General features: G+C 47.2%; 1 long non-coding RNA gene across 1 annotated transcript; it reads left to right on the top strand.

Annotated features, from left to right (window-relative positions):
* The first annotated feature begins 541 nt into the window (after positions 1-541).
* LOC120397572 lies at positions 542-10,524 on the top strand. Its single transcript, XR_005593870.1, has 4 exons — positions 542-1,224; positions 2,523-2,645; positions 5,189-5,362; positions 10,463-10,524. It is a non-coding gene; the product is annotated as an uncharacterized LOC120397572 (long non-coding RNA).
* The last annotated feature ends 4,439 nt before the right edge of the window (positions 10,525-14,963 follow it).

The raw sequence follows: 14,963 nt of genomic DNA, 5'->3' as shown, positions 1-14,963 counted from the left end.
ATACACACATTTTACTGATGTAAAATGAATAAATAAAGTATAAGTGGGTGGATGGATGGGGTGTACCTGAATAGTCATCTTACTAATTCTTCCCAAAATATTTACATCATCCCTGCTGGTGTGCTCATAGTGAAGATAACTCAGTGACCCAGGCGGGTATTTATTTCACTGGTCCTCCTCCAGAATGGTACAGCTGCTTGTTAAAATGTTTAGCCACCTTTGAAACTAGGAGCAAGCCAGCTGATTGATTGATACTCAACAAACTCCTATACCTAAAGTTGGGTGACATTTTTTGGCCAAAACTTTTTTCAGGGAAAAATGCTGATTCAGTGGCACCAAAGTGTTTTGCGAATTCGTGTGGATTTCACCAGATTGTTCATTTTTAATAAATACAAACAAAATCTCAAAGACTCTAAATGTCTCATTTTCTCATTTTCAAAAGGCAACTTTGATTTTTCGTCTTGCAATGACTTTTTGTTTAAAAAATTCCTTTAATTTTATCTAAAAAAATCAAGAACATTTTAAAAGGGTTGAAATCAAACAAAACATTTTGTTTGATCAAAAATGAATTCTGTTTTACTTTTCAGTTTGCTGGAAATTTTCATTTTCTGTCTGACCCAAAACCAACTTTTTTCCACTTTTCAAAATTAGCAACAAAACAAACAAATCCATTATTTACCCTGCGCTAGCCACACCCAAAGGCCTGGTGTGAACACTGCTCAGGAATTCCCCTCCTACATCCTCCATCATTTTGCTAAATCCTCACATCCCCCAATCCTTGCTGGCTACTCCCTGGTACACCAGGGTGGGAGGTAAACTTAGTGCGCCTGCACAGCATGGGAATCTAGAAACCCTCTCCTCTCCCTTGATGCCTGCCTGCCTTCCCAGCCTCAGCTCAGAATAGGAAGAGCTGGCATAGGAAGGGCCTGGAGCTTACATCACCACACAAAGAACATCCATTCTCTAATCTGACTCCCATCACAGGCAGGAGATACCCCCTTCCTGACCCCAGTCAGCCACCGGAGACCCACTCCCACACCTACCCCCCCATGTCAGAGAAGAGCCATCTACTTTAAGAAACAAAGGGGACTCAATTCTCAACCAACCATCAACACAGAAGGGACAGGCTGCAGGACATCACCCCTGCCTACCAGAATTGCTGCCATCAAAGGCCACAGGACAGCCACCTGCATCATTGCTACTTCTGTCAGGAAGAGCTGCCAGGTAGGGGAACCACCTCAAGGATCCTTCTATGAAATGGCGGGTGGGGGAAACTGTAGTGACTCAAGAGGTGGCTGGCCAGGAAAAGGGGGGTGGTGGAGTTTTGTGTCGATGAGAATTGTTTGTTGGGGGAAAGGGTGTAGAATTGAACTTTTATGTTTGGGGGCATGGAGAGGGTGTTTACCCAGGGAATGGCACACTTTTGAGGGAGCCCATTGTTAAAATATTGGCAGCACAGCCCTGCTTCTGAAGACCTAGGAAGAGTTAACTGTAATAATTTATACTCCAGTCAGATCGCAGTGGGGTGATTCCATTCTGGCTATCTATGTTCAGCTAGAACTCGCAATGGACACAGAATTCTTCACTGTTGTGCTGCTGTGCAGTGTTTAAAGGTTTTCAGTGCCAGCTGTGGCTGCATTCAATGGTGGTTGCAGTGTTCTCTGATTACACAGTTTTATAGCTAGTCTGCTGCTTTGGCTGTTTGGAGAAAAACACTATATAAATATCTCTCACATACAAAGACTCAAAGGTCATATTATAAATGACCCCCCCAAATCAACATTTAAAACAACAGATTTGGGGTATTATCTTCACTAAATTGCCATGGTTGACATTTTTCATACTTCATGAACTTAGGAATTCCTGAACAACATTGTTTAGGGCTCTCCTGTCTGGCCATACAGTGTATGGAAAAGAACTCTTCAACTTTGGGCGAGATCATCAGCAGATGTAAATTGGTGTAGCTCCATTGAAGTCACTGATATGTTCCAGCTGAGAGTCTGGCCCTTGGTCTTCAGCGTTTCGGCCAGCTTGGGAAAGGAATAGCAATGCTGTGCAGAACATGCACTTAGTCCCCACTGACAGAGAGTTGAGGAAAGGGGAAGCATCTTGTACCAGTAATCCCTTTGGCTGCACTGGTGCTGATGGCCTCTGAGGAGAGGCCCCATAGATATCAATGTGAGTTAAGCACCTAAGTACCTTACAGGATCTGGGCCTAGGACTCCCAAGTCTTTAGAATATTAGGTAGGGGGGAAAATGTGAAAGGAAAGATCTTGTGAGTCCAAAAATGGCTTGAAGGATCCTGTCCTCTCCCCACCCAAGAATAAGCTGTGATTTGTACTGGAGACAGTACTGAACCTGATATTACATTGGCACAAATGGGACTAGAGACACATATTTTTACACCCAGCTTGGCAAACTTCTGCAGTGCTCTGTTAAAATCAAACTGTTGACAGATGAATGAGGAAACGAAATAATGTATGTTTCTCTTTCGGTAACAGAAAACCACACATTTTTTACAGGGAGTCAGAAATACTAATTTTGGATTTCCCAAGAGGGCTTTCTTCATAGTGCTGCTCTCTTCCCTGTCTGTATTTGCACAATTCTCCTGATTAAGATGAAAAACAATACAGTACTGTTCTGGGGTGAGTTTTGTTTTCCTATCATCTATAAATTGCATGTGTAGTAAGGTACAAATCTGGGCCTGGAGGCTAAGACTGAAGCATTTTAGCTGTATTTGTTATGTGGAAACTGAGGCCCACACCACATACAATCCATCTATGGCATTTAAATGGCTCCCATCATCGAAATGTGTGAGCATTGCATACCACCTCCATGAGGTACGGAACAAAAGCACACAGAGACCAAACAACAGAGGAAATCTCTGGCAGAATGGGGAATTGAACCCTGGCTGCCCAAGCCAAGCCCTAACCACTGGGCCATCCTGGCTTTCAGAATAATAAAGAACAAACCCTAAATGAAGGAGTCTCTAGTCTATTTGAATTTAGTTTTAGCTTTAGGTGTTGCGATTTTGCATCTCATCACAGTCCATAATCCCCCTCATTTGGAAGGATTATTCCAGGGGAAAAAAATGTTGTTCTGGTGAAGTTAATGCTGCCTGTACATATCAGCAACTCCAGTGCAATAAATCCCTACAAGCACCTTGTCACTAGCCAAAAGAAATAGATAAACTCCGGTAATTCAGGGAAACTCATACACTGGAAAGTGTGGAAAATCAAAGTTAAGGTGCCCAAACTAGATTCAGCTCTGGATCTGTAGGCTAGTACATGATGTACTCAGTAACCTAAATGTGATCTCCAGATTTTTTTACTACACAGTGACAAATATATATACACCCTTCCCCGAATAATATTTTTTTCTGAACTTCTGCTTTTATGGTGTCCAATTCATTTCAGGTTTTTAAATAAAATCTTCCCTCTCAGACCTATTTTATCAGTTTTGAAGCTGATATTCCTGTGGTTGGGTATTCTAGCTGGAGTGGTCTAAATCAGGTTTGTAATAGAAATAGAGTGACAACATTAACTACAGAGTGGCTATTGTCATTCTACAGTGTTACGGAAACAGAAATCTCAGGGTCTGAGCCTGTAGTATTTATACAGACAAAATTCCTATTCACATTTTTTTTTTAATTTACAGATCAGAGTCTCCAAAGTACTATACGGATTTTAGATACGATGTGCAGGCCCTGTTGGTATCAGTGTAAAGGGTATTAGTGCCCTAATTTAGCACACATCCATATAATAAAGGTGTTCTCCAACCACTGGAGAAAATGATATATTATAAACTATTCCCTTATGGTACAGAAAGCCAGTCATTAGTGAGACTTATTACTGTAAGTCACAAAAATAGCACTTGATCAGAATAATAATTGTACCTAGCAATTATACAGACCATGTTATCTGTAGCTCACAAAAGAGGTAGGTATAAATATGCCCTTTCTGTGTATGGGGAAACTGAGGCGGGGTGAAGTAACTTGCCCAAAATCACCCTGCAGCCCAGTGGAGGAGTTTGAACTAGAATGTAGATCTCCTCGATCTCAGTCCAGTTCTCTGTCCACTAGACCACACTGCAGCTCCAAATACATAGCAGACTTTACAAATGCCACAGTGAACTATGAGATAACCTTTTAACCCAGCTATCAAAGTATTTGTAGTTTGTCATGCAAACCTGATGAAACAAAACATTTTGAAGGTAACAGGATTTTTAGAAACATGCAGATTATATTGGCTCTTGCCTATTCGTTTTTCCAGGAACTCCATACACTAATCCTGAATTACAAAAGCCAGTCAGAGTTAACCAGCTATGCATTTCCTTTATAAAATGCCTTAGAGTGACTCCAACAATGTGGGTAAGTCCCACAGGACAGATGCTGCCCAAGCTTCAAGGCTAACTACAAAACTCACTTCTTCAAACTAGCCTTCCCACAATCCCAGCACCAAAACAAATACAATGGAGCAGCGAGAGAGAATTTTGCACCCTTCATAATTTGGAGAGACCTTAGACACCACGTAGTGACAGACATCATATAAGAACGAAATAGGTAGATTGTGACATTGCAAGCTTGCTCTCACTGTTACAAGGAGCTTCACCCCTGGAATAGAAAAACCACCTTTCCAGAGTGAGAGCATGGTTTAATACTCATGCTAATTAAAACCTTTACCTCTGTCAAGACTGCAAAGAGTGGGTCAGTCATGGTGGTGGGATTTGTGCAGGGGATATGGATGAATGTCCAGCAGGTACTGATCTCAGCTCATTAGCTCTTTATAAGCAGCAAAGAATCCTGTGGCACCTACGAAGTGGGTATTCACCCACGAAAGCTCATGCTGCAAAACGTCTGTTAGTCTATAAGGTGCCACAGGATTCTTTGCTGCTTTTACAGATCCAGACTAACACGGCTACCCCTCTGATACTTAGCTCTTTATAAGCCACTGTAGCAGCCTGTATGTCCTGAGTCAGAATTGTAGCAGGGATCTAGCAATAAAACACAGGTGAGTGAGCTAGCCAGTTCCCCATGGCTAAGTGATTTTAACCTCTGGGCAGTGACCCCAAGAGTACTGAGAAATGTCCAGGCTGCTCGTGGCCTGTTTCCACTTCACTCAGGAAGTGGAGACTTCAAGTGTGGAGGAGAGGAGATTACAGTCTCACCAGCCTCTCTCTTTCCTTTTAGTCTCAGTGGTAGGAGCCTGGGTTTGCTACGCTGCCAGCATGAAGATTTTGCTAGTCCTGGGGCTTCTCCTCCTGCCTCTGGCTGCTCATGGGAAGATCTACGAAAGGTGTGAGCTGGCAAGAGCAATGAAAAGGCTTGGGCTGGATGGATACTGGGGCTACAGCTTGGGACACTGTAAGTCTGCTGCCTTGGAGGAGATGTCCGTGTGATTCAGAGGGTGGGCAGGTGATTTACCCATTGAATGAATCCTAGGCCAGGGGTCGGCAACCTTTCAGAAGTGGTGTGCTGAGTCTTCATTTATTCACTCTGATTTAAGGTTTTGTGTGCCAGTAATACATTTTAACATTTTTAGAAAGTCTTTCTTTTGCTGCTCCATCACTTCAGGAGCTCCCCAAATCACCTCTAGTCCCATCCCAGGGCTAGCAGGGTTCTCAGGACAAATTTTTGGTGGCCGTAGAGTATGGCCACCAACTCTTACTGGTGGCTGCGCTCATATTTTTTCCTAAAATACTTGATTAACTGTAGGAGAAACAAATAAATATGCACATTTACACATTCAAATCATTGTAATTTATTTATTGCTAGCTAATAAGTCTGTTGTGAAAAGTGATATTAACAAACATACAAGTATCACTTTTCACAGCGGATTTACTCAAGGCCCTGGCAAGCCTGGGGACAAATTAAGCCCTGGATGAGGGGGTTGGGAGGCAGCAGGTGATGGGGTGGGTTGGTAGGTGGCTGCAGGGAGGCAGCAGGGAGTTGGAGCCTGAAGCCCTGTGGCCAGATCCCAAAGTCCCATGGCTGGGGGATGGGGCCTGGGGATGGAGTCCGAAGCCGGGCGGCTGGAGCCTGGGGTCTGCTGCTGCACAGCTGGAGCCCAGGGTTGGAGCCTGAAGTCCTGTGGCAAGAGCTTGCTGCCCCACCACCCCTGGGCTGAAGCCCAAAGCTTGAGCCCCACCGCCCCTGGGAAGATGGGGAACTCACTGACTGCCTGCTCCTCCAGCATTGTGCCCCATATGTCTCCAAAGGGGGACAGAGCCCAACCCCTGCTAGCAGCGCCAGTAACCAACACCAAGGTGGTGCATCCAGGAGCAACAGGGAAGGGCCACTACTTTGCCGCTTCCCTCCCCGCATCGTGCCTCCACAGCCCAGGAGGCTGTGGCTGCAAGAAAAGCCCCTGGTTGCCGCATGCTGCACGGTGGCTGCATTTGAGAAATGCTGGGCCAAGGTGTCCACTATGCCGACTGGGCATGTCGCCATATAGCCCTTCACTTCGAGGCATACCTTGGTTGCCAGGTAGGGTCACACATCCCTGTGGATACACTGGAGATAGATGGGTGTCCCTGCCTTGTCGGAGGATTCTATGAGACTGGTCCAGGTAATAGTCTGACTGCACCTGGAGTCCACCAGGCCCATTACCTGGGTACCACTGATCCTCACGGGGAGCAGAAGATTGTCCAGACCTCTCTTCCAAGCTTGGGGGCTTGCAGTCCATAGCTACAATCCATAAAAAGTCACTCTCACCTGAAATGTCCTTCTTGTCCACATTCAAAGCATGGGCCTTTTGGTGGGTTCTTTCCTGTAGCCATGGAACCTCCAGTTGGCATGTACCCCTCTCCCTGGAGCTCTCGGACTCTCCTTCGTGATGCGTCAGGGCTTAGGTCCTCCCTCTGGCCAGGGGTATTTCCTGTGGCATCGGTCTGACCAGTGGTCCCCTGTCTCCTTTCCTAGCGCAGCAGCCTCCAGGATTTGGGGACTTACTCCCAGGGTTTTTGGATCTCAGTGCTCAAGTTATCAGGTCTTCCATGTAAGTGCCAGGCCATATAATCTTCCATGAGTGTCACCATGTCCAACAGTGTGAATAGCTGATGGCACTTCACCCAGTCCCTTCCCCTGGTGGGGAGAATCTGGGTGAATTGTTCTATCATTATCATCTCTGCCACTTGTACCTCCATCTCTTTCTTTGGGTTCAGCCAGCACCAGCAATGGCCCCATAGATGTTGGGTCACTACTCATGGCTGGGGGTCTGGGAGGCTACTCCTGTTGAAACCTCTGTATGTCTTGGAGTTGATTCCCAGTTGCTCAACTATGACCTCCTTCACTCTGGCATAGTCTAGCATGTCCACGGGGTCCAGGCTTCGGTATGCCACTTGCATGGAGCCGGTCAAGTATAGGGTCACCAAGGTAGCCCAATCCTCTGTTGGTCAGCATGCCACATAGGCTACCCATTCAAAGGTAACCAAGAAGGCCTAAGAGTCATTCCTGGCGCCCACCTTCGTGAGCCTTATGGATAGTCCTTCAGGGAAGTTGTATCTGCCTGGCCCAAGCACTGTGGTATTAGATGCCCTGTGAGCTTTATTAGTGCTGCCAGCTCTAGGACCAGATGCTCCTGTTGTGCCTGGTGCTGGACTGCCAGTTCTCATATCTGCAACTGCTGCTGTTCTTGCTTCTGCTGGACTGCAATCTGCTGCAGCATCTGCTCCTGTTGCAGCTGATGTTGGACCGCCTGCTGTTGCTTGCTCTCCAACACCCACTTTAACAGTTTTTATGTATCCATGATCGGCGGGCCGCCTAAGCAGCGTGGCAAGCCATGGGCGCCCGCAGCAGCTGAGCAGCGGACCTGCGCGGCATGACTGGCAGGTCCGCTGGTCGGCGCGGCTCAGCTGGACCCTCCGCGCGGCGCCGGGCGGTTCGCTGTCCGGGCGTTCGTTGCTCGGCTGAGCGCCCGCCTGCGCGGAGGGGAGGTCCAGAGCCGAACCAGCCGCCGTCGAACGTCGCCCTGGGTCAGGTCCGGTCGTCCCGGCCCGGTAGACCTCCCGCAGGCATCACTGCGGCAGGTCCGCCGGCCCAGCCTGCCGCCCCCCTGGGAAAGGGCCGCCCCAGGCGGGTGCTTGCCCCGCTGGGCTCTGGAGCCGCCCCTGTCCATGATTCCTTGTCTTTATAATATTCTTAGCTCCCTGTTGGTCCTTTTAACAGAACCTGGTCGTTGCCTGCATTCTCCACCATATGTCAGGGGTTGGCTGAATGCCCTGGGCTGGCAGTACAGTCTAATGGCAATAATACCTGCTTGCAAGCGTTAAAAGGGGCTGATTCACCTAGCAGCAATATCGGGGGTAGTGTCACCTACCAGTGAGAGTACAAGGGGCCACTTTGCTTAGCAGCACTATCAGGGGTAGAGTCACCTAGTGGCGAGCATGGGGAGGGGAACCCGGGCCCTCCCTACTCCGACCCAGGGCCCTTCAAAACAAGGTATCCTGTTACAGGGTTCAGTTCCTGATACCACCCAAGCACATTTCCTGGGTCACTTCCTACTCTTGTCCCAGTCACTCTGGCATCATCCCTGGGGTTGGAAGTGGGGTTCTTTTTGTGTCCCTTCTGCTCTGTCTCCAGCCACTCCTCTGATGGCAACAGCAAGTCATGCTTTTCAGTTCCCACGGTCATCTGGCTTCCCACGGTGCAACTAGGAGGCTTAACCTGGTGACTTGCAGTCCCAGAGGCTTCCTGGCAGGAGGCTGCTGCACACAACTGCTCTCCTCAGTCAGCTTAGACTGAGCTGAGCTGCTCCTCTATGAATGCTCCCTCCACTGGGAGCAGGCCCAGCAGAGGTGAAGGGTGTGTGGCCTCTTGTACCCAGAACTGCTCATTAAACTCTGCTTTACCAAGGAGAGATTGATATACTCTGTCACAATCATCTTGCTATTTCTTCCCCAAATCCTTACACCAACCCTTGCTGGTGTGCTCATAATGAAGATAACTCAGTAACCAAGAGGAGCATTTATTTCATTTGTCCCCCTCCAGAATGATACAGCTGCTTGTTAAAGTGTTGCGTCCCCTTTGGAGTTAGGAACAAACCAGCAGATTGATGATGCTCACTCACGAAGCTCTTACACCTAATGTCGGGTGAAATTTTTCAGCCAAAACTTTTTTTGCGGAAAGATGCGGATTCAGTGACCCCAAAGTGTTTTGTGAATTTGTGTTAATTTCGCCAAATTGTTCATTTGGAATAAAAACCCCCAAACATCCAAAAAACTCTAAATGTTCCATTTTGACAATTTCAAAAGGCAACTCTTTGATTTTTTGCTTTGCAATCACTTTTTGTTTCAAAATTTCCTTTATTCTTATTTTAAAAATTCAAGAACATATAAAAATGATTGAAATCAAAACAAAACATTTTGTTCAATCCAAAATGAATTTTGTTTTACTTTTCAGTTTGCTGAAAATTTTTCATTTTCTCTATGCTCCAAAACCAATTTTTTTCCTACTTTTCAAAATTGGAAACAAACCAAAAAATCCATTATTTGCCTTGCACTAGCTACACCCCAAGTGCCTGGCTATGGCTGTGAGCACTGCTCAGGGGAATTCCCTGTTACATCCTCCAGCACTTTGCTAAAGCCTTGCATCCCCCAATCCTCGCTGGCCATTCCCCAGTATATGAGGATGGGAGGAAACCTACTGCTGCTGCACAGCATGGGAATCCAGAAACCTTCCCCTTTCCCATCCGACGCCTTCTCTAAAACTCTGTCAATAAAATCTCGGGAGAAATGAACCATTCCCAGAAAGGATCTAAGAGCTGTGACATCTGTGGGAACTGGTAGTTTAAGAATCAGCTCCACACTCTGTTGATCAGAGGAATGCCCCTTCTGTCCCAAAATCACTCCAAAATAGTTTACTTGTTGGGACCATGATTGAGCCTTTCTTTAGATTTACTTTAAACCCAGCTTCCTGAGTCTTTTGTAACACCCTGTCCAATACTTCCAAATACTCTTCCCTGGGGTCTGAGTGCAAACCAGGATGTAATTCACATAAGAAATCACACTGTGTCTTTCAGGCATTCTGTCTTTCACTGATCTATCGCTGTACCTACTCTCATCACTACCATTTGCTTACAGAGCTGCAGGAAGCTTCCAGAAACTATTACCATGCTCCTGTACAAAATCATTCAAACTATTTCCCCAAATCATTTCCAACTTTTCTTTCTTTCCAGATATTCCCTTTCCTTCTAACGTATCTTCTTACCCAATCAGGCTGTCAGCCCGAGCCCTGAATCAGTAGCAGAATGTAACGATAAATCAACTCATGGGCTACGACATGGAAAATTACAGATTGCAATCCTGTTCCACCTTCCCTTCCCCCTAATGCAAACAAACAAACTACTTGTATCAATTGTCCCCTCCTCTCCACCACTCCTGGCAACTGGCTCACCAGATCCATTACCCAGGGTTTTCAGAACCCAAAGCAGTGGTAACTTAATTTAACTTAACTGTTTCATTCCAGGTGGTGTCAGGAATAAATCAATGGGAACACAGCACTTCCGGCTAATGAAAGATTGATACAAGTAAGTGTGCGCTTATCTAAAACTACTATTTATTAGATTTAAGCACACACAGACATAAGCAATAGGTTTAGAACATTCCAAATAATGACCTAAACTCTGAGATGGTATTGAGTGATGAGCAGCAGGTCAGCAATGGCCAGGTGCTTCCCTGCCAGAGAATATGGTTTTGGGAAAAAGACTCTCAGGATTGCTTCAGAGAACTGCTCCAAAGTACACTCCATTATCTAGTCTTTTTATAACTAATTTTTAGAAAACTCATAGCCCATTGTGACCCCTACTGAGTCATCACTTATCCTAACTTCAATCAACTACTTATTAACAAAACATTCCTAACAATCTTAGCTATAAGCTTCTATATCAAAAGCACCCAGCTCAAGGTCTCCATCCACTTATTTTCTTTCAGTCTCATAATTTGTTGACGCTTTTCTCCCCTCCTCCCATCACAATAAATAGAAACTGCAAGCTTGCAGCTAGTGTTCTCCAAACGTCCTGCTTATGCAAATTAACCCTTAACTATGTGGTGGTCTATTTTATTACTTCATGGTGGCTGAATAAACATAATATTGGTGCAATTAGCATAATCAAATTCTGGAGTAACACACCTCTCAATTCTTGGGTAATACAGCCACCGGAGACCCATTCCAACACCTAACCCCCCATGTTACATAGACAAGTGCCATCAACATTAAGAAACAAAGGGGACTCAATACCCAACCAACCATCAACACAGAAGGGACATCACCCCTACATACCACAATTGCTGCCTGCAGAAGCCACAGGCAGCCACCTGCATCATTTCTACTTCTGTGAGGAAGAGCTGCCATGTAGGGGAACCACCTCAAGGAGTCTTCTATGGTGGGTTGGGGGAAAACGTGGTGACTCAGGATGTGCTGGGCCAGGAAAAGGGTGGTCTTGTGTCAACTAGAGTTGTTTGTTGGGGGAATGGCACACTTTTGAGCGAGCCCATTGTTAAAATATTGGCAGCACAGCCCTGCTCCTGAAGACCTAAGAAGAGTTAGCAGTGATAGTTTAAACTCAAGTCAGATTCCAGTGGGGTGATTCCATTCTGGCTATCTATGTTCAGCTAGAACTCGCAATGGACACAGAATTCTTCAGTGTTGTGGTGCTTTGTAGTGTTTAAAGGTTTTCAATGTCAGAGGTAGCTGCATTCAGTGGCGGGTGGAGTGTTCTCTGCTTAGTTTTATAGCTAGTCTGGTGCTTTGGCTTTTCTGGAGAAAAACACTATATAAATGTCTATCACATATGAAGACTGAAAGATCATACTACAACTACCCCCAAAATCAACAATTAAAATGACAGGCTTGGGGTGTTATCTTCACTAAATTGCCATGGTTGACATTTTTTAAACTTTCTGAAGTTAGAAATTCCTGAACAACATCGTTTCTGGCTCTCCCATTTGGGCGTACATTGTATGGAAAAGAACACTCCAACTTTGGGCTAGATCCTCAGCGGATGTAAATTGGTGTAGCTCCATTGAAGTCACTGATTTGTTCTAGCTGAGGATCTGGCCCTTGCTCTTCTGCTTTTGGGCCAGCCTGGGAAAGATTGCACTAGATAGCAATGCTGTGCAGAACATGCACTTAGGCCCTGCGGACAGACACTTGAGGAAAGGGAAAAGCATCTTGTACCAGCAATGCTTCTGGCTGCACTGGCGCTGGTGGCTTCTGGTGAGAGCAACATAGATTTAAATGGGAGTTAGGCGCCTAAATACCTTTGAGCATCTGGGCCTAGGACTCCAATATCTTTTGGATAGCAGGTAGAGAAGAAAATGTGAAAGTAGGAAAAATCTTGTGGCTCCAAAAATGGCTTCAAAGATCCCCTCCTCTCTCCATCAAGGAAGAACCTGTGATTTATAATTGAGGGCTTGTCTACACTACAGGACTATTTCGAATCTACTTAAGTCGAATTTGTGGATTCGACCTTAATAAGTCGAATTTGTGTATCCATACTAAATACACAAATTCGAACTTCTTAGTCCACATTCACGGGGCCAGCTTCGACTTTGGAAGCGGTGCACTGTGGGAACCTATCCCACAGTTCCCGCACTCCCCGCTGCCCATTTGAATTGTGGGATTTCCCCCCAATGCATGCTGGGGGGAAAAATGTGTCGTCATTGAACCGTCAATCCCGCCCTCCCTGTCTTCCTTGAAAGCGCAAATCTGTTCGTGCCCTTCTCTGGTCGGTTACAGCGCGGACGCCACAGCACTGCGAGCATGGAGCCCGCTGCGATCATCGCTGCACTTATGGCGTTGTCAACTCCTCGCACATTATCGCCCACCTCTTCCACAGTCAGATGCTGAGAAACCGGGCGAGGAGGCTCCGGCAGCACGGTGAGGAGAGTGGCGCAGACCTCTCAGAAAGCAGGGTACGCCGGGCAGTGGAGATCATGGTGGCAATGGGTCAAGTTCATGGTGTGGAACGGCGATTCTGGCCCCGGAAACAAGCACAGACTGGTGGGACCGCATAGTGCTGCAGGTCTGGGATGACACAGAGTGGCTGCGAAACTTCAGGATGCGTAAGGGCACTTTCCTTGAACTGTGTGACTTGCTGTCCCCTGCCCTGAAGCGCCAGGACACAAGGATGCGAGCAGCCCTGACTGTGCAGAAGCGAGTGGCCATAGCCCTCTGGAAACTTGCCACGCCAGACAGCTACCGGTCAGTAGCGAACCACTTTGGCGTGGGCAAATCTACCGTGGGGATTGCTGTCATTCAAGTAGCCCACGCAATCGCTGAGCAACTGCTCTCAAAGGTAGTGACTGTCGGAAATGTCCAGGCCATCATAGATGGCTTCGCCGCGATGGGATTCCCAAACTGCGGTGGGGCTATAGATGGGACTCACATCCCTATCCTGGCACCAGCCCACCAGGCCAGCGAGTACATTAACCGAAAGGGCTACTTTTCAATGGTGCTGCAAGCTGTGGTGGACCATAGGGGACGTTTTACCAACATCAACGTCGGGTGGGCGGGCAAGGTTCATGACGTGCGTGTGTTCAGGAACTCTGGTCTGTTTAGACGCCTCCAGGCAGGCACTTTCTTCCCGGACCACAAAATAACGGTTGGGGATGTGCAGATGCCTACAGTGATCCTCGGGGACCCGGCCTACCCGCTAATGCCCTGGCTCATGAAGCCCTATACAGGCGCCTTGGACACTGAAAAGGAACTCTTCAACTACCGGCTGAGCAAGTGCAGAATGGTGGTGGAGTGTGCTTTCGGACGTCAAGGAGATGGCGGACCTTACTGACTCGCCGGACATCAGCGAAAAGAATATCCCGTAGTTATTGCTGCTTGCTGTGTGCTCCACAATCTCTGTGAGAGCAAGGGCGAGACCTTTTTGGCCGCTTGGGAGGTTGAGGCAAATCGCCTGGCTGCTGTTTACGATCAGCCAGACACCCGTGCTGAGAGAATATCCCAGCGGGAAGCGATATGCATCAGGGAGGCTTTGAAAGCGAGTTTCCTCGCAGAGCAGGGTAACCTGTGACTGTCCACTTGATTTTAAGAGAGCCTGATCATAAACCAAGTTTTCCCCACTTCCCAAGGACATTTTAAAACTAAGGACATGTTTTAGTAATTAATAATAAATCTTTCGTTGACTTTGCATTTCTGTTCATTCGTTGAAACATGGAAGCATTCTGTGCTGGTTAAGGTGTGCACTGATGGGTGGGTTTGCAGGAAGGGGCGAGGGGTGCCGTCCTTGGATAGGGGTTACCATGACGGCTGTGGGTTTGGGCGTTGGAAGGGGTGAGGGGTGGGCGAAGGGGGAGTCACTGCCCCTGGATGAGGTCTCTTTGGGGCCTGGGCACCGGGAGGATCGTGACTACGGTCCAAATGCATGTGAAGGAAGCCTGCCTTTACATTCGGGGATGTCAGGCACCAGGACCCTGCACAAGCATACACATCAAGGAAAGACCCAGGGCAGCATACACCACACAGACTGTCCCTGGTGCCTAGTGACTGCAGTCTGTGTGTGCCCTGCAGTTGACCCTGCAGCCAAGTCTGTAGCATGGCACTGTGGGCTATGAAGTGACATAACAATTCCCCCCCCACAGAACAACAGAAAGTCTTCTGACACCAGAAACGTGACGGAAACAGTCAGTAACACCAAACCGCTTTTAATAATGTAATACACAGTGGGGGGTTTGAACTTGGAGTTGGGACTGGTTGATGCTGTAAAGAAAGAGCTTGTACAAATTTACAGCGCGACAGTTGTCTCTAACATTATCGGTGTGCTGCGTGCAGGGACAGTTCTCACGGCCCCTACCGCCTCCGTCTTGTCACTTTGGGTGAGGGGGGGACAGGACTTCTTGGCGTTGGAGGGCGGTTGCAGATGCACTGCAGGGGGGCTCTCTCCTCCTGACTGCGGTCTTGCAGAACATCTACAAGGCGCCGGAGCGCCTCCGTTTGCTCCCTCATTAGACCAAGC

Source organism: Mauremys reevesii, linkage group 1 (genome assembly GCF_016161935.1).
Source record: "Mauremys reevesii isolate NIE-2019 linkage group 1, ASM1616193v1, whole genome shotgun sequence".
Classification (NCBI taxonomy): Eukaryota; Metazoa; Chordata; order Testudines; family Geoemydidae; genus Mauremys; species Mauremys reevesii.
This window is presented reverse-complemented; position numbering and strand designations above follow the sequence as displayed.